Consider the following 18,696-nt stretch of genomic DNA (forward strand, 5'->3'; position numbering starts at 1 on the left):
TACAGAGTAGATCTTAAATAATGTATCGAAATGTTTTTCATCAAAGGTTACCTCAATACGTGTTGCAAAGATGGAGCAAAAGAATGCGCCTAAATTTATGCAGTAGCATTAACTGGCATCTGCAACGTTCGGGCGTTTATTTTTCGATCTAGATAAGTTGAACCCAGTATAACAGTTCAAGTCAATGGCTGTGCGAAAGTTGATCGGAAGACCGTTTTAATCGTTAACCGCTTTGCTCAAATTGTTCTGGAATGACAAAGCGTCAGATAGAAAGAATTCTGAACCTGACAAATTTCAATCACTTAATCGTAAATCATTCGTAAAGAGAAGGGATCGCTGAATCAGTGTCGAAAAACAGAATCTACCTTTTAAATTATGTTAATCAGAATCGGAAACGTTTATTCTGCTTATCGTAACGCTTTCCTTTTAATATTTGTTCAACTTATTTTCAACTATGTCATGTTGTAAATGGGTGCATAGAGGATATGAATAAAAAAATCAAAGAAATCAAAAAAATAAAAAATTAAATGCATGATTTTCTCAACGGGTTTAACCAAAGGTAGCCAGAGCTTTTCCGCACGTGTCCGGGGCTAGTAACCTTGACAATCAATGTACGGGAATTTGATTTAAAAATTAATTAGCAGATCCCAAAAATAATGGAATTTTTTAATTTGCTAGCTTAATCAAAACTCAGTGGCAATATTAAACCGGTAACAAAAACTAATAAGACCCGAAGCGCACATTCCAAGCATTGCAATGATCCAATCAATATACTGAAGAACTGAAATTTTTGAAAAACTAAGTATTTTCTATGCTCTAGCATTTTTTCTACCGGGAGATCAGAGATAGATCTCATCCTTTTTATGGAGATCCGAGATAGCGGTCAAAACATTTATTGAGCCTCAACATATTTAAACATCGTTAGATAGATGTATTCTTGCCGATTCCAAAAATCAATAAAATACAACAATATTACAAAGCTTTGACAGCTTTGTAATATTGTTGTATTTTATTGATTTTTGGAACATATACTTATACATTTTTAAAAAATAGATCTATAGTTAAAAAAAATTCACCCGCCCATAACAATTGCGCGTACAATAAAAAAGCTATTGGGTTCAAGATTAACATATTCCTGGATTATATTTTGGCCGCAAACTGTCGTCTAACTCGTTCTGAGTACATTTTACGCATTCGTTTTAGACAACAGTTTCAGGGCCTAATACAATCTTTGAACGGCAATAACTTTTTCGTTTGAAGTTTGAAGTCCAAACGCGTTGCAGTCTTCGGGTGAAATATTTATCTCGATTAAAGCTTTAAGCAAAAAATTCATAAAAAGCAATCAGTCAACGAAGAAAAAAAGTTATCAATGATAACAAGTGTTTTTTTGTTTCTCTCGAGCAATCCCATTCACGATTGAAGCTCCCCATGGTTTTGTCAATAAATTCAATTTCATCGTTATAGCATTTTTATAAATTTTTGCTTATTTCGTTAGCATTGAAATTTTGTCAGTTTAATTTTTTTATTTAAATTAACTATCCCTTTTACATGATTTTTTTATTAATTTGACAGATTTGAATAAATTAAAAACAAAACAACCAAAATTGATAAAAACTGACGAAAATTCAAAAAAATTACATAATTGACAAATAAGATAAAAAATGACAAAATAAACATAAATGATAAAATTAATCAAATTGACTAATTTAACTTCAATGACGGAAATGACAATATTGTAGGCCAAATCTGACGAAAATTAAAAACATTATAAAATTGAAAAAAAAATTAACAAGATTAAAAAAAGGACAAAATAAATAAAAGGAAAAAAATTGTTCAAAGTAACGATATTGACAAAATTGAATTAACAAAATTGATAAAACTGACAAAATGATAATGATTGACATGAACGACAAGAGTGAATTTCGTCATTTCGGTCATTTTTGAAATTTTTGTAATTTTTGTTATTTTTGTAATTTTTGTAACTTTTGTAATTTTTGTAATTTTTGTTATTTTTGTAATTTTTGTAATTTTTGTAATTTTTGTAATTTTTGTAATTTTTGTAATTTTTGTAATTTTTGTAATTTTTGTAATTTTTGTAATTTTTGTAATTTTTGTAATTTTTGTAATTTTTGTAATTTTTGTAATTTTTGTAATTTTTGTAATTTTTGTAATTTTTGTAATTTTTGTAATTTTTGTAATTTTTGTAATTTTTGTAATTTTTGTAATTTTTGTAATTTTTGTAATTTTTGTAATTTTTGTAATTTTTGTAATTTTTGTAATTTTTGTAATTTTTGTAATTTTTGTAATTTTTGTAGTTTTTGTAATTTTTGTAATTTTTGTAATTTTTGTAATTTTTGTAATTTTTGTAATTTTTGTAATTTTTGTAATTTTTGTAATTTTTGTAATTTTTGTAATTTTTGTAATTTTTGTAATTTTTGTAATTTTTGTAATTTTTGTAATTTTTGTAATTTTTGTAATTTTTGTAATTTTTGTAATTTTTGTAATTTTTGTAATTTTTGTAATTTTTGTAATTTTTGTAATTTTTGTAATTTTTGTAATTTTTGTAATTTTTGTAATTTTTGTAATTTTTGTAATTTTTGTAATTTTTGTAATTTTTGTAATTTTTGTAATTTTTGTAATTTTTGTAATTTTTGTAATTTTTGTAATTTTTGTAATTTTTGTAATTTTTGTAATTTTTGTAATTTTTGTAATTTTTGTAATTTTTGTAATTTTTGTAATTTTTGTAATTTTTGTAATTTTTGTAATTTTTGTAATTTTTGTAATTTTTGTAATTTTTGTGATTTTTGTAATTTTTGTAATTTTTGTAATTTTTGTAATTTTTGTAATTTTTGTAATTTTTGTAATTTTTGTAATTTTTGTAATTTTTGTAATTTTTGTAATTTTTGTAATTTTTGTAATTTTTGTAATTTTTGTAATTTTTGTAATTTTTGTAATTTTTGTAATTTTTGTAATTTTTGTAATTTTTGTAATTTTTGTAATTTTTGTAATTTTTGTAATTTTTGTAATTTTTGTAATTTTTGTAATTTTTGTAATTTTTGTAATTTTTGTAATTTTTGTAATTTTTGTAATTTTTGTAATTTTTGTAATTTTTGTAATTTTTGTAATTTTTGTAATTTTTGTAATTTTTGTAATTTTTGTAATTTTTGTAATTTTTGTAATTTTTGTAATTTTTGTAATTTTTGTAATTTTTGTAATTTTTGTAATTTTTGTAATTTTTGTAATTTTTGTAATTTTTGTAATTTTTGTAATTTTTGTAATTTTTGTAATTTTTGTAATTTTTGTAATTTTTGTAATTTTTGTAATTTTTGTAATTTTTGTAATTTTTGTAATTTTTGTAATTTTTGTAATTTTTGTAATTTTTGTAATTTTTGTAATTTTTGTAACTTTTGTAATTTTTGTAATTTTTGTAATTTTTGTAATTTTTGTAATTTTTGTAATTTTTGTAATTTTTGTAATTTTTGTAATTTTTGTAATTTTTGTAATTTTTGTAATTTTTGTAATTTTTGTATTTTTTGTAATTTTTGTAATTTTTGTATTTTTTGTAATTTTTGTAATTTTTGTAATTTTTGTAATTTTTGTAATTTTTAATTTTTGTAATTTTTGTAATTTTTGTTATTTTTGTAATTTTTGTAATTTTTGTAATTTTTGTAATTTTTGTAATTTTTGTAATTTTTGTAATTTTTGTAATTTTTGTAATTTTTGTAATTTTTGTTATTTTTGTAATTTTTGTAATTTTTGTAATTTTTGTAATTTTTGTAATTTTTGTAATTTTTGTAATTTTTGTAATTTTTGTAATTTTTGTAATTTTTGTAATTTTTGTAATTTTTTAATTTTTGTAATTTTTGTAATTTTTGTAATTTTTGTAATTTTTGTAATTTTTGTAATTTTTGTAATTTTTGTAATTTTTGTAATTTTTGTAATTTTTGTAATTTTTGAAATTTTTGTAATTTTTGTCATTTTTGTCATTTTTGTCATTTTTGTCATTTTTGTCATTTTTGTCATTTTTGTAATTTTTGTAATTTTTGTAATTTTTGTAATTTTTGTAATTTTTGTAATTTTTGTAATTTTTGTAATTTTTGTAATTTTTGTCATTTTTGTCATTTTTGTAATTTTTGTCATTTTTGTCATTTTTGTCATTTTTGTCATTTTTGTCATTTTTGTCATTTTTGTCATTTTTGTCATTTTTGTCATTTTTGTCATTTTTGTCATTTTTGTCGTTTTTGTCATTTTTGTCATTTTTGTCATTTTTGTCATTTTTGTCATTTTTGTCATTTTTGTCATTTTTGTCATTTTTGTCATTTTTGTCATTTTTGTCATTTTTGTAATTTTTGTAATTTTTGTCATTTTTGTCATTTTTGTCATTTTTGTCATTTTTGTCATTTTTGTCATTTTTGTCATTTTTGTCATTTTTTGACATTTTTGTCATTTTTGTCATTTTTGTCATTTTTGTCATTTTTGTCATTTTTGTCATTTTTGTCATTTTTGTCATTTTTGTCATTTTTGTCATTTTTGTCATTTTTGTCATTTTTGTCATTTTTGTCATTTTTGTCATTTTTGTCATTTTTGTCATTTTTGTCATTTTTGTCATTTTTGTCATTTTTGTCATTTTTGTCATTTTTGTCATTTTTGTCATTTTTGTCATTTTTGTCATTTTTGTCATTTTTGTCATTTTTGTCATTTTTGTCATTTTTGTCATTTTTGTCATTTTTGTCATTTTTGTCATTTTTGTCATTTTTGTCATTTTTGTCATTTTTGTCATTTTTGTCATTTTTGTCATTTTTGTCATTTCTGTCATTTTTGTCATTTTTGTCATTTTTGTCATTTTTGTCATTTTTGTCATTTTTGTCATTTTTGTCATTTTTGTCATTTTTGTCATTTTTGTCATTTTTGTCATTTTTGTCATTTTTGTCATTTTTGTCATTTTTGTCATTTTTGTCATTTTTGTCATTTTTGTCATTTTTGTCATTTTTGTCATTTTTGTCATTTTTGTCATTTTTGTCATTTTTGTCATTTTTGTCATTTTTATCATTTTTGTCATTTTTGTCATTTTTGTCATTTTTGTCATTTTTGTCATTTTTGTCATTTTTGTCATTTTTGTCATTTTTGTCATTTTTGTCATTTTTGTCATTTTTGTCATTTTTGTCATTTTTGTCATTTTTGTCATTTTTGTCATTTTTGTCATTTTTGTCATTTTTGTCATTTTTGTCATTTTTGTCATTTTTGTCATTTTTGTCATTTTTGTCATTTTTGTCATTTTTGTCATTTTTGTCATTTTTGTCATTTTTGTCATTTTTGTCATTTTTGTCATTTTTGTCATTTTTGTCATTTTTGTCATTTTTGTCATTTTTGTCATTTTTGTCATTTTTGTCATTTTTGTCATTTTTGTCATTTTTGTCATTTTTGTCATTTTTGTCATTTTTGTCATTTTTGTCATTTTTGTCATTTTTGTCATTTTTGTCATTTTTGTCATTTTTGTCATTTCTGTCATTTTTGTCATTTTTGTCATTTTTGTCATTTTTGTCATTTTTGTCATTTTTGTCATTTTTGTCATTTTTGTCATTTTTGTCATTTTTGTCATTTCTGTCATTTTTGTCATTTTTGTCATTTTTGTCATTTTTGTCATTTTTGTCATTTTTGTCATTTTTGTCATTTTTGTCATTTTTGTCATTTTTGTCATTTTTGTCATTTTTGTCATTTTTGTCATTTTTGTCATTTTTTTTTTTTTTTTTATTTAGGACCTTTTTTAACATTCGGTCCAAACTATGTATCAATAATACAATAAAGCTTAAATTCTATCATACAACTGAATAAATTTTAGATATTCCAAAACTTTTTTCGCCATGCTGCTGTCGTCCGCCAAAGCTTCTCTCAGATTTCCTGGTACTCCATGGTTTCTCCGTTCGTCTTCCAGTTGTGGACACATTGCCATAAAATGCTTCACTGTTAATGCTTCATTACACCTGGGGCACAGTGGGCGATCAACTCTGTCCAGAAGAAATGCATGTGTGAGCTGAGTGTGCCCGATGCGCAGTCGTGCTAAGATGACATCTTCTCGCCTGTTACTTTGGAACACAGCTTTGAAGGGTAATACGGTGTTTTTAACCTCACGCAGTTTGTTATTAGGACTCGAGTGCCAGTCAGCCTGCCATCTATTTGTTATTTGATTTTTGACGATTTTCCGAACTTCTTTTAAGTCGACGAGAAGTTGTTCGTCTTCTGTTAGTTCCAACGCCTTTTTTGCCTCCTGGTCAGCTTTCTCATTTCCGGGAATGCCAATATGACTTGGAACCCAACAAAATACTACCTCTGCGCCTATTTCTGTTATCTTATGAAGGAGGATTTGTATTTGATCTTTCCACCTGGAATTTACCTTGTGCTTTTCCAGACTCGTTATCACACTCATAGAGTCCGTACAAAGGAGATAGGCCCGGGCAACTCGTTGATCGACAATCCATGAAAGTGCATGCTTGACGGCCTCGCTCTCCGCTGCGAAAATGCTGCATATGTCATTCAGTCGTTTTTGAAGCACGAATTCCTCGCTTACTACGCCATATCCACACTTAGAATTCTGCTTGGATCCGTCGGTATAAATTGTCCTATGGATGCGATATTTTGTACGCCGTAGCACACAAAAAGTGTTTCTTAGATCATTTGGAGGGGCTCCTTGAGCAAGTTTAATGTGCAGACTTTTATCTACTCGAGGCTTCGTTCTGTGCCATGGTGGGCATTCTGGGATACCAAAACTAGCTATTCTTGGAAGGTGAACACCTAGTTCGTTCATTCCATCAAGTCCTCTATTTTGGAAGGTGTTTGCTTGAATTCTCGGTCTTTCTCCCCTTTCTCCCCACCGTTCATCAGAACTAGAACCCTCGTCACTAGAGCTGCTGCTACTGCTGACATTATTCTCGACCACTGCGGTGACTTCAGTTCCAAAATTTTGCTCTGCATGGCCAACGGCTGAGCGACGAACCGTATAAAGCATAGTTCGCTGCACGCTCGAAATTAATTAACCAGTTATCGTTAAAAAGTAACCATTTTCACACCTTTCCGCGTTAAGTGATTTTTTGGTTTCTTCCATAGAAGTCATTTTTTGACTTCTCTTGAGAAGTGGAATTATGGTTACTTTTTAACCGCAAGAAATTATTACGGAGAAGCTGAAAAACGGTTAATTTTTAACCATATCATAAAATGGAAAGAAAGCGGGCGAATTTATTATTAAAAATGCTGGAATTAGAAAGTTTTACATAAATGAAAATACATTTCGGATTTTAAAGACGTTTTTATTTTATATTTGTGTACTTTTTTTTAAAAGCTGCTTATTCATGCGAAAATACACTGGCCACAACGGACATTGCTGTTTTTTTCTGATGCGGTTATCGAACGCGCGTATTTATCACGCACATCCAGAACTCGATACCGATCGGTGCCATCATCTTCAAAGGAACAAATTGAAGAGATGACTTATTGTGTGGGGCAACCACCGAAAATTTGTGAACCTCTTCGAAATTCATTTTCTTTAGATGTAGGATTCAATAACCATCGAAGCTGTTACCATTGATACCTCCACCCTCAATCACATCGTCAGTTCAGAAGAAAAACATTTCCGTGGATCAGAGTAGCTTCCGCCGCTTGCTGGCATTTGTACGGGATGCTGCACGAAAACTCTCGGGCCTTGGGAAGATCAAAGTGACCGAACTGGCAAATGTGTTGATTGGTCATCAGCTTGTTCGCAAGAAATACGCTTGCAACTGTAAACAAAGAATGGAAAATTTTAGTTTTTTATAAAAAATGATCAAAAAAGGTTTTGAAAAGCAAATATTTACCTGTCTGATGATTTTCGTTGCGGGGCACATCTAGCACCATCGAATCGTCGGCGGACATTTTAATTTTATTGCACATTTCGATGTTTTACAAACCCAACCAAACGTGACCAGGCCAAGATTGCAGGCAAACCCTGTGGGGGAGTTGGAATAAATAAATTGATCTCTTTATATGATCTTTTTGTACTTATTTGATTTATTTCAACTTACCGAACCGCCGGGCGAACTCGGATCAAAACCCGAATTCGAATCCTCTTCGTTGCCAGCCACCTCCGGTTGCTTTCTGCATCTGACGATTTTTCCCGATCTCATTCTTACGGTCGCTCCAGGCCAACCCCAGGCTCCGTTATTAAAGCCTATACATAAAGGATTGAAAGTAGCAGTGAGACTTTTAAACTATTCAAATGAAAGTTTCCAATATATTTCTGCTAAACGTAAACAAAATTTTCAACACCAAAAAAAAGGAATTAAACAGCAATTTCTACTGAGTTCAGAGAAAAAAACACCTACCTTCAAAAAGAGTGCAAATTTCAGGATTAGGCCATCGTGTCTTAAAGGTTTTCAATGTGTGAAAATGCTTTAAATTTGATTTTTCGTTTACTGAAATAGGAAATCGCGACCGGTCAAACTTCCAAAATGGCGGTGTTCGTTTATTTTATGGATAAATTTTTAACCAAATTTGGTTGAATGCTGAAGAACTTCTACCATGGTTAAAATTTATGCGAAAAATATCGTTAAAAAGTAACCAAATTGATAGTTCTCCATCGAGAACCAAAAAATGGTTACATTTTAAACAAAAATGGTTAATTAAAATCGAGCGTGTGATCGATTAATGTTTTCAAACTGGGGATTCCAGTTTCGACCTGGAGACTCACAATCGGGCTTGTGATGAATGCACCTACTATCGCCCGGAGACCTGCGTTATGTACTTTTTCCAGGGATTGAAGAGCTTTTCCGTCCATTGCGGACAAGATAGGAGCTGCGTAAAGAAGTTTTTCCAATATTGTTGAACGGTACAACTTTAGCAAGGTGTTCCGATCTCCTCCCCAAGTTCTAGAAGCTATACTCCGAATGAAGATTATTTTTTGTTGGCATGCTGCTTTCACCTCTTCGGCGTGAGCTCGGAACTTCAGGTGTTGGTCGAGTATTACTCCAAGGCATTTATGGCTGGTCTTACGAGGCACTATGGCTCCATTCAGCTTTAAGTTGCTTCGGCTCGGTGGTTTCTTCTTTCGAGGTGTACGATATACGACAGTGACGCTCTTTCTTGCTGATATTTTGAATCCTGATTTCGATTCCCATGATTCAAGCTGGTTAAGGGCAATTTGCAGCTTATTTTCTGTGCTCTCGGCGTCAGGACCGGTTGCGATTAAGATGACATCATCAGCGTATATCAAGCATTGTATATTTGCTGGCAGGTAGTTGTTGAGGGTATTTATTGCCAGTAAAAACATGGTCACACTAAGAACCGAACCTTGGCACAGGCCGGTCTCCATCGTTTTGCTGCTTGACATTGTTCCGTTCGTTGTTACTTGGAAAACTCTTTTGCGTAGTGTTTCTTGTAGAAAACTTAGCATTTTTCCACCGATGTTGTTGTTCGCCAACTGTTCCAAACAAAGCCGGCGCCACGTTGTGTCGTATGCCTTGCTTATGTCCAGGAAGGCTACCTGTGCTACAAGGTTTTTTCTAAACACTTCACGGATTATCTCTTCCAACGTGCAGAGGTGATCTGTGGTGCTTCTTCCCTTTCGAAACGCATATTGATGTTTATAGAGCAATCCTCTGGTTTCCAGCAGGTGCATCAGTCGATTGTTGATCATGCGTTCAAAGACCTTTCCCAAACAGCTGTTGAGATAAATTGGGCGATAGTTCAGAGGGTCTGAGCGCTGCCCTTTGCCTTTAAATATTGGCACGACAAGGGATTTCGTCCATTCCGTCGGGTACACAGATTCTTCCCACAGCCGATTGTATGTATCCAGAAGCAATTGTTTACCATCTAAGGGGAGATGGGTTATCATCCCGTAATGGATATTGTCCAGTCCAGGTGAGGAGCCTTTAAGTCCTTCCAACGCTTCTTCGAGTTCGTACATGCTGAAGCTCCTGTTGTGATGGCCTGTATCAGCAGGTATGAACAACGGATTTGATTCAACCCGCCGTTTGTGCGTAACAAAATGTTGACTGTATGCACTCTCGCTGGACACATTTTGAAAAGCGATTCCGAGGAGCTCACAAATTGCATCAGAGTCTGTCGCTGTTTTGCCATCGTAGCATATCGAACTTATTTGGCTGTTCTGATTCTTGCCTTGAATTTTCCGGTAATTACTCCACATTTCCTTCAGCGGGGTCTGTGAGGAGAAATTTTCCGCGAGTTCTTGCCAGCTTTTTCTCTTTGCTTCAATGATAGCTTCTTTTGCAGCAACGTTTGCGCTCCGAAAGTTTTCTTCTTGTTGTTCTTGGTGTACTCTGTTGGCTTTAAGCCGTCTCAGTGCACTCCTCCTTTTTTTCACGAGTTCTGCAATTGTTGGATTCCACCATGGGACGCACTTTTTTCCTGAGAAGCCTTTAGATTGAGGGATGGACAATTCGGCTGCATTGAGTATAGTTTGTGTAATTTTTTCGACTTGTGCTTCTACGTTGTCATCTCGAGTGAACCTAAGAGCACCTTGGTACTGTTCCCAGTTGGCTTCCTCAATTTTCCAGCTCTTTCGGCGAGTTTGAGGAGTAATATTCCCAGGAAAAATAACTCTTATCGGTAGATGGTCGCTACTGAAGGCATCAGGTACCACGTCCCACTCAAGTAATCCTGCTAGCTCGTTTGAACAGACGGCTACATCTAGGCAGGAGAAGGTTCCGTGTCGTTGGTCGACATATGTCGGCTCTCCGTTATTAAGCATGATCAAGTTGTTTTCCTCTATTAGTTCGGCTATGGTGCTTCCACGTACACTGACATGGTCCGAACCCCACAACGGGTGGTGGGCGTTCAAATCTCCGATTAATAGAGTCGGCTTTGGGATTTGATTAATGAGGGCTGTTAATTGCGACTTTTCAATATGCTCTCGTGGTGGTAAATAAATGTTTAAAACGTTCACGTTGAATGGAACTCCAATTTGGATGGCTACCGCTTCGAAAGTAGTTTCGAGCTCTATTTCTGTGCTGTCGATATTCTCCTTTACTGCAATTGCAACTCCGCCTGATGCTCGGCTTCCTGTCGAGCGGGGGCGGTGATATACATTGTACCCCGAAATCCGTGGGCGATGTTGGGGTTGGCACATTGTTTCCTGCAGGCATAATACTCGTGGCTGAAATTCTTGGATGAGAATATCCAGTTCAGCCTTCTTGGGCCTAAGTCCTTGAATGTTCCAGGAAATTACAGTTGGTGGTATGTTTAGTCTCGTAGGTATTCCTGAGCTGGCAGAGCGATGAGTAGGCTGACAGAACACAGGTTGAGGGATAGCTTCCCCGCTCCCGCTCCCGCTTCCTCGATCGTCTTCTCCTGTATTTAGAAGAGGGGGTGCTACTCCTTCTTCACCGGTCCCCAACGAGTGGTGGATGTTTTGCCGTTGTCGTGTGTTCCCAGTCGTTCCGTTAGAGTTTCCTGTTGAGTTGCGTGGTTCAATGCCGTCCGTTTCAGTTTCGATAATCTGTAGTCCGTAGTCGTGTCCATGTTCGAGTGCAGTGTCATTCATAATGCAGTTACTGTTTGTTTTGCTGGCCATTTTTATTCTTCCGCGGGCGACCTCTTCTCTTGACTACGGGCTGGTATTGACTCTCAGCGATTTCTTCTGATTTCGTGGGTGAACTTAGTGGCAGTGAGTTTTTAGAGCTCAGCTTCTGTTTTTTGAATTTTGGCGTTTCTTCAAAAGTTGTCGATTTTGCGGAAGAAAGGGATAATTGTTCATCATCCAATTCCATTTCATGTCCAGATGTGCTATCGGAAATTTCCAACTGCTCCTCTGCAGATTTCAATTTCGCTTTTAGTAAGTAAAATTCCTTTGCGACTTTCCTGAGGTTTCCAATTTCCCTTCGAAGTTTTCCAATTTCTTCCGATTCGTTTATTTGTGGCACTTTTTGTTTGAGCTCTGCGTTCTCTTGGATCAATTTGGCTATTTGCAGGTCTTTTGCTTGATCTCTGCGGGTTTGATCGAGACGCTGTTGTGCTCCACAGACGTTGGCGTAAGAGTTTTCAGCGTGTTTCTGAGCGTAGACTTTTCTAGCTTCTCCAAATGTTATTCCGCTGTCGATTTTGATGTTTACAATCTCTTCTTCTTTCCGATACAATGGACAATTTCTGGAGATCGGGGAGTGACTCCCTCTGCAGTTTTTGCAGAAGGCGTTTTCTTGGCATTGATTGTCTTCAGCAGTTTCGTGGATATTCGAACAGTGTTTACATACTTCATCGTTGTTACATTTATCTTTTGTATGTCCATAAGTACAACATTTGTAACAGACTAATGGAGATGGGTAGAACAGGCGAGTTCTGCAATTTATAATTCCCACTCTGATTTCCTTGGGAATAACTGTTCCAGAAATTGTCAGGACAACTGTCGGTGTATTGATTTTATTTTTGTTTTCCGTACGAGTTATTCTGCGGACTTTAATCACTCCTTGAGAAGAGAGTTCTGTTTGTAATTCATCCTCCGTAAGTTCGCTGGCTTCTTTGCAGCTAATCACACAACGACTTACATTTAGGACGGGGTGGGGAATTATTTGAATTTTCGTGCCATCAATCAGTTCTGTCATTTGCGTGAGCTTTGCAGCTAGCTTTGAGCTACGAGTCTTAATAACGTACTTCGTTCCGTTGTTTTCCGTGTACGCAGCTTCAATTTTTCCGATGGATTGGTCAAGAGATTTGCTGATGATGAACGGATTTTTGGGTAATGGGTGCTGCTCATCAGCTGGGACTAACGACAAAATAATTAGCTTTCCGAAGGTTCTCAATCGATCCATATATTCAGGCAGTGTCCTATCATTTCTATCGGGATGATCTCCTGTTGTCGTTGCCCCCGTGGGGGGGCTTACTGCAGCCATGGCGGCTGCCAACTAGGTGTAGCTTTCCAGGTTTCCTCAGATGAGAACTTTCCTCAGGAATAAATAACGAATCAGACTAATGCGTTTTCACCGTAGTGAAAAACGACTACCCTTTTACCTCAAATTGCTTCGGTTCACCCAAGGGTTAAAGGTACAAGTGACCGGTAATGCGTTTCCGCCGCAGCGGGTAACGTCTACGCTTTTCCCTTTGATACTACTTTGGCCAAGCGTTAAAGGTACAACCTAAAGTAGGGACGTTTTACCCTTTTTTCTACGAGACTTGTCCAAGACGTCCAAAAGGTACAAACAAGCTCGGTGCTGGAACGACCAGCTAGCGCGCACTGCGATCGACGCGTTTAACTACGTTTCCTCAACAGGTTTTTCGATGGAGGCGTATGGTTTCTTACATGTGCGGTGTGTAGTTAGAGCTTCAGACGTTTTACAGCAGATGTCTCACAGGTGACAAGGAGATGCTGCTGCTGGTGAAGCTTTTCGCTCGCAACTAGATGGCTAGCGCTTTAGCCGTGCAAGCTCTACTTGCAAGCAATATTGCATGAAGCTGCTTTCTAGTTGGCTTGGTTCTGTCGCTATGTCAAAACAATGGACAAATGATGCCACTAGCCGAGACCAACTAAATTGTTTATATATCGTCTTTATCAAGCACTTTGAGGAATTTCTCCACTTCTTCACAAAACTCTTTGCTCCGCCGATTGAGCTCGCAACCAAACCACTATTCGCGGAAGTGAACTTCGCCCGAAATAAAAGATTCGAAAGTAGACCGTTAGAACGTACTTGTTTCCACTACCAAAGGTGCAAAAACTGTTCTTGTCATTTTTGTCATTTTTGTCATTTTTGTCATTTTTGTCATTTTTTGTCATTTTTGTCATTTTTGTCATTTTTGTCATTTTTGTCATTTTTGTCATTTTTGTCATTTTTGTCATTTTTGTCATTTTTGTCATTTTTGTCATTTTTGTCATTTTTGTCATTTTTGTCATTTTTGTCATTTTTGTCATTTTTGTCATTTTTGTCATTTTTGTCATTTTTGTCATTTTTGTCATTTTTGCCATTTTTGCCATTTTTGTCATTTTTGTCATTTTTGTCATTTTTGTCATTTTTGTCATTTTTGTCATTTTTGTCATTTTTGTCATTTTTGTCATTTTTGTCATTTTTGTCATTTTTGTCATTTTTGTCATTTTTGTCATTTTTGTCATTTTTGTCATTTTTGTCATTTTTGTCATTTTTGTCATTTTTGTCATTTTTGTCATTTTTGTCATTTTTTGTCATTTTTGTCATTTTTGTCATTTTTGTCATTTTTGTCATTTTTGTCATTTTTGTCATTTTTGTCATTTTTGTCATTTTTGTCATTTTTGTCATTTTTGTCATTTTTGTCATTTTTGTCATTTTTGTCATTTTTGTCATTTTTGTCATTTTTGTCATTTTTGTCATTTTTGTCATTTTTGTCATTTTTGTCATTTTTGTCATTTTTGTCATTTTTGTCATTTTTGTCATTTTTGTCATTTTTGTCATTTTTGTCATTTTTGTCATTTTTGTCATTTTTGCCATTTTTGTCATTTTTGTCATTTTTGTCATTTTTGTCATTTTTGTCATTTTTGTCATTTTTGTCATTTTTGTCATTTTTGTCATTTTTGTCATTTTTGTCATTTTTGTCATTTTTGTCATTTTTGTCATTTTTGTCATTTTTGTCATTTTTGTCATTTTTGTCATTTTTGTCATTTTTGTCATTTTTGTCATTTTTGTCATTTTTGTCATTTTTGTCATTTTTGTCATTTTTGTCATTTTTGTCATTTTTGTCATTTTTGTCATTTTTGTCATTTTTGTCATTTTTGTCATTTTTGTCATTTTTGTCATTTTTGTCATTTTTGTCATTTTTGTCATATTTGTCATTTTTGTCATTTTTGTCATTTTTGTCATTTTTGTCATTTTTGTCATTTTTGTCATTTTTGTCATTTTTGTCATTTTTGTCATTTTTGTCATTTTTGTCATTTTTGTCATTTTTGTCATTTTTGTCATTTTTGTCATTTTTGTCATTTTTGTCATTTTTGTCATTTTTGTCATTTTTGTCATTTTTGTCATTTCTGTCATTTTTGTCATTTTTGTCATTTTTGTCATTTTTGTCATTTTTGTCATTTTTGTCATTTTTGTCATTTTTGTCATTTTTGTCATTTTTGTCATTTTTGTCATTTTTGTCATTTTTGTCATTTATGTCATTTTTGTCATTTTTGTCATTTTTGTCATTTTTGTCATTTTTGTCATTTTTGTCATTTTTGTCATTTTTGTCATTTTTGTCATTTTTGTCATTTTTGTCATTTTTGTCATTTTTGTCATTTTTGTCATTTTTGTCATTTTTGTCATTTTTGTCATTTTTGTCATTTTTGTCATTTTTGTCATTTTTGCCATTTTTGTCATTTTTGTCATTTTTGTCATTTTTGTCATTTTTGTCATTTTTGTCATTTTTGTCATTTTTGTCATTTTTGTCATTTTTGTCATTTTTGTCATTTTTGTCATTTTTGTCATTTTTGTCATTTTTGTCATTTTTGTCATTTTTGTCATTTTTGTCATTTTTGTCATTTTTGTCATTTTTGTCATTTTTGTCATTTTTGTCATTTTTGTCATTTTTGTCATTTTTGTCATTTTTGTCATTTTTGTCATTTTTGTCATTTTTGTCATTTTTGTCATTTTTGTCATTTTTGTCATTTTTGTCATTTTTGTCATTTTTGTCATTTTTGTCATTTTTGTCATTTTTGTCATTTTTGTCATTTTTATCATTTTTATCATTTTTGTCATTTTTGTCATTTTTGTCATTTTTGTCATTTTTGTCATTTTTGTCATTTTTGTCATTTTTGTCATTTTTGTCATTTTTGTCATTTTTGTCATTTTTGTCATTTTTGTCATTTTTGTCATTTTTGTCATTTTTGTCATTTTTGTCATTTTTGTCATTTTTGTCATTTTTGTCATTTTTGTCATTTTTGTCATTTTTGTCATTTTTGTCATTTTTGTCATTTTTGTCATTTTTGTCATTTTTGTCATTTTTGTCATTTTTGTCATTTTTGTCATTTTTGTCATTTTTGTCATTTTTGTCATTTTTGTCATTTTTGTCATTTTTGTCATTTTTGTCATTTTTGTCATTTTTGTCATTTTTGTCATTTTTGTCATTTTTGTCATTTTTGTCATTTTTGTCATTTTTGTCATTTTTGTCATTTTTGTCATTTTTGTCATTTTTGTCATTTTTGTCATTTTTGTCATTTTTGTCATTTTTGTCATTTTTGTCATTTTTGTCATTTTTGTCATTTTTGTCATTTTTGTCATTTTTGTCATTTTTGTCATTTTTGTCATTTTTGTCATTTTTGTCATTTTTGTCATTTTTGTCATTTTTGTCATTTTTGTCATTTTTGTCATTTTTGTCATTTTTGGCATTTTTGGCATTTTTGTCATTTTTGTCATTTTTGTCATTTTTGTCATTTTTGTCATTTTTGTCATTTTTGTCATTTTTGTCATTTTTGTCATTTTTGTCATTTTTGTCATTTTTGTCATTTTTGTCATTTTTGTCATTTTTGTCATTTTTGTCATTTTTGTAATTTTTGTTATTTTTGTAATTTTTGTTATTTTTGTCATTTTTGTCATTTTTGTCATTTTTGTCTTTTTTGTCATTTTTGTCATTTTTGTCATTTTTGTCATTTTTGTCATTTTTGTCATTTTTGTCATTTTTGTCATTTTTGTCATTTTTGTCATTTTTGTCATTTTTGTCATTTTTGTCATTTTTGTCATTTTTGTCATTTTTGTCATTTTTGTCATTTTTGTCATTTTTGTCATTTTTGTCATTTTTGTCATTTTTGTCATTTTTGTCATTTTTGTCATTTTTGTCATTTTTGTCATTTTTGTCATTTTTGTCATTTTTGTCATTTTTGTCATTTTTGTCATTTTTGTCATTTTTGTCATTTTTGTCATTTTTGTCATTTTTGTCATTTTTGTCATTTTTGTCATTTTTGTCATTTTTGTCATTTTTGTCATGCAATAACTTTTTTACTTCAAGTCCAATCGTGTTGCAGTCTTCGGGTGAAATATTTGTCTCAACTTAGGCTTTAAAATAATTTACCATAAAAAACAATCGGCTAGTGATGAAAAAAGTTATTGATGAAAAACCAGTATTTTTTGTTCCTTCCGGGCAAAATACCTCAAAATTTTATTCACGTTTGAGACTCAAGCAACCCCTCCCTGTGGTCAGATCTTCCTGAAACTTGACATGTGACCTTCTGGTAAGCTATTTTGACTCGGAGCGAGTGAGATTTATCAAGTTTCATTCTTCCTATACTATGATAAGTGTACTGCGGTTCGTTAAATTATTAAAAACTACAAAAATTACTGTTATGATAAAGTAGCCATAACTTCTTCAATTTTCAACCGATTTTGATAAATAACCACTTGAAATATTTGTTTTAAATTGACATTTAAGGGCGAAAGAAAATCAGATTTTTTTAATGCTACCATTGAGTCTAAAACTTTCGTTGAAACAAAAATTTCTGTAAAAAAATGTGTTATTTATAATTTTTTCTTTCATTAAGTCACTAATACCAACAATACTGTTGGTCAAAGGCAAAAATAGTGTTCAGATTATCGATAGAGAATTTATTCACCGTCAATATGCAAAAGAGAGATTTCAAATTACTGTTGTGCCGTCCGAGATATTTTAATCTAAGTACAAGAACTTTTTTAATTTTTCCGAAATTTCATAATTGGAGCATAACTAAAAAACGGTTCTACTGAGATTTTTTTGAATTTCATTTTCGGATTCAGCGTCCGATTTAGCATTTGTAGCACGATTTTATTTAAATTTTGTAAACTAGTGTAATCGGAGGAAATTAATATTGAATTGAGATTCTATGCTTACTATTTTCGAAATTTATTCTCTTTGTCGACTAGCTGATCCGGTGTGTTTTGCTAAATGTTTCAAAAAGTCTTAAATTTCTTCCTAAGAATCAATTTCGCTGCAATGACATTAAAAATTTATAATCATTCATTGTTGATATTAATGCATCTCTGGTAAGGTAATTTAAATGGAAACAACAGTGACAAAATAATTTTCAAAAGCGAGAAAAAGCCGTCTCCGAAACATTGCTCAGTCCGAAATGATTCCTAACCATTTTTTATGGATAGCACATTTTCAGAACTATCGAAACTGATTAACTAATTTGACTTCATGTCAAAATATTGATGTGTTGAATGTTCCGACAGCAATTCAGATTCTCCTAACTTCTTTTATTGAATCGGCAAAAACAATCTTCCATTACGTTTTCATTTGTTCCGGCTCTAAGCTAATTCGAATCACAATCCATGACCTACAAACGGAATTGACTTTAAGTGTCCTAATTTGATGATATATTGTCCCGTCCCTAATTAGATTGCCGGTAAGTTAATAATTGAAATTGCCACTCCCAGGTGCCTTGCTTATTTCCCCACAGTCGACACCTCAAATGCGGAAAGACCTTGAAAAAGCAACGAACTAAATCAACGAAAACATTCTGCGAAGTTCTAGCCAGACTAATTTCGTTCGCTTAGTAAAAGAAAACTCCAATATAAAAACTGACCGGCGCAGTACAAATAAATTCAATAAACCTCCTCACCACACATCGTTACGCTCAAGTCGTTTGTAATTTATGCCGCCGATCACTCGGACATTGTCTTAAAGAAACAAGAAGTAAACCTGCCGGCGACGATCATCTTTTGTAGAACACACATGCGCCTCGAAGCCACCAAATCGCGATAGAACTTGGAAACAAAGTGTGATATCTACGCAAGCAAGACTCCAAAC

The 18,696-nt window shown here is 31.8% G+C and overlaps 1 long non-coding RNA gene across 1 annotated transcript; it reads right to left on the minus strand.

Annotated features, from left to right (window-relative positions):
• Positions 1-7,443: 7,443 nt before the first annotated feature.
• Positions 7,444-8,523, minus strand: LOC129741192 (uncharacterized). The gene is made up of 4 exons (XR_008736434.1): positions 8,352-8,523; positions 8,052-8,197; positions 7,845-7,975; positions 7,444-7,769 (listed from the first exon to the last, which is right to left on the minus strand). It is a non-coding gene; the product is annotated as an uncharacterized LOC129741192 (long non-coding RNA).
• Positions 8,524-18,696: the final 10,173 nt, after the last annotated feature.

This window comes from Uranotaenia lowii, chromosome 2, assembly GCF_029784155.1.
Source record: "Uranotaenia lowii strain MFRU-FL chromosome 2, ASM2978415v1, whole genome shotgun sequence".
Taxonomy (NCBI): Eukaryota; Metazoa; Arthropoda; class Insecta; order Diptera; family Culicidae; genus Uranotaenia; species Uranotaenia lowii.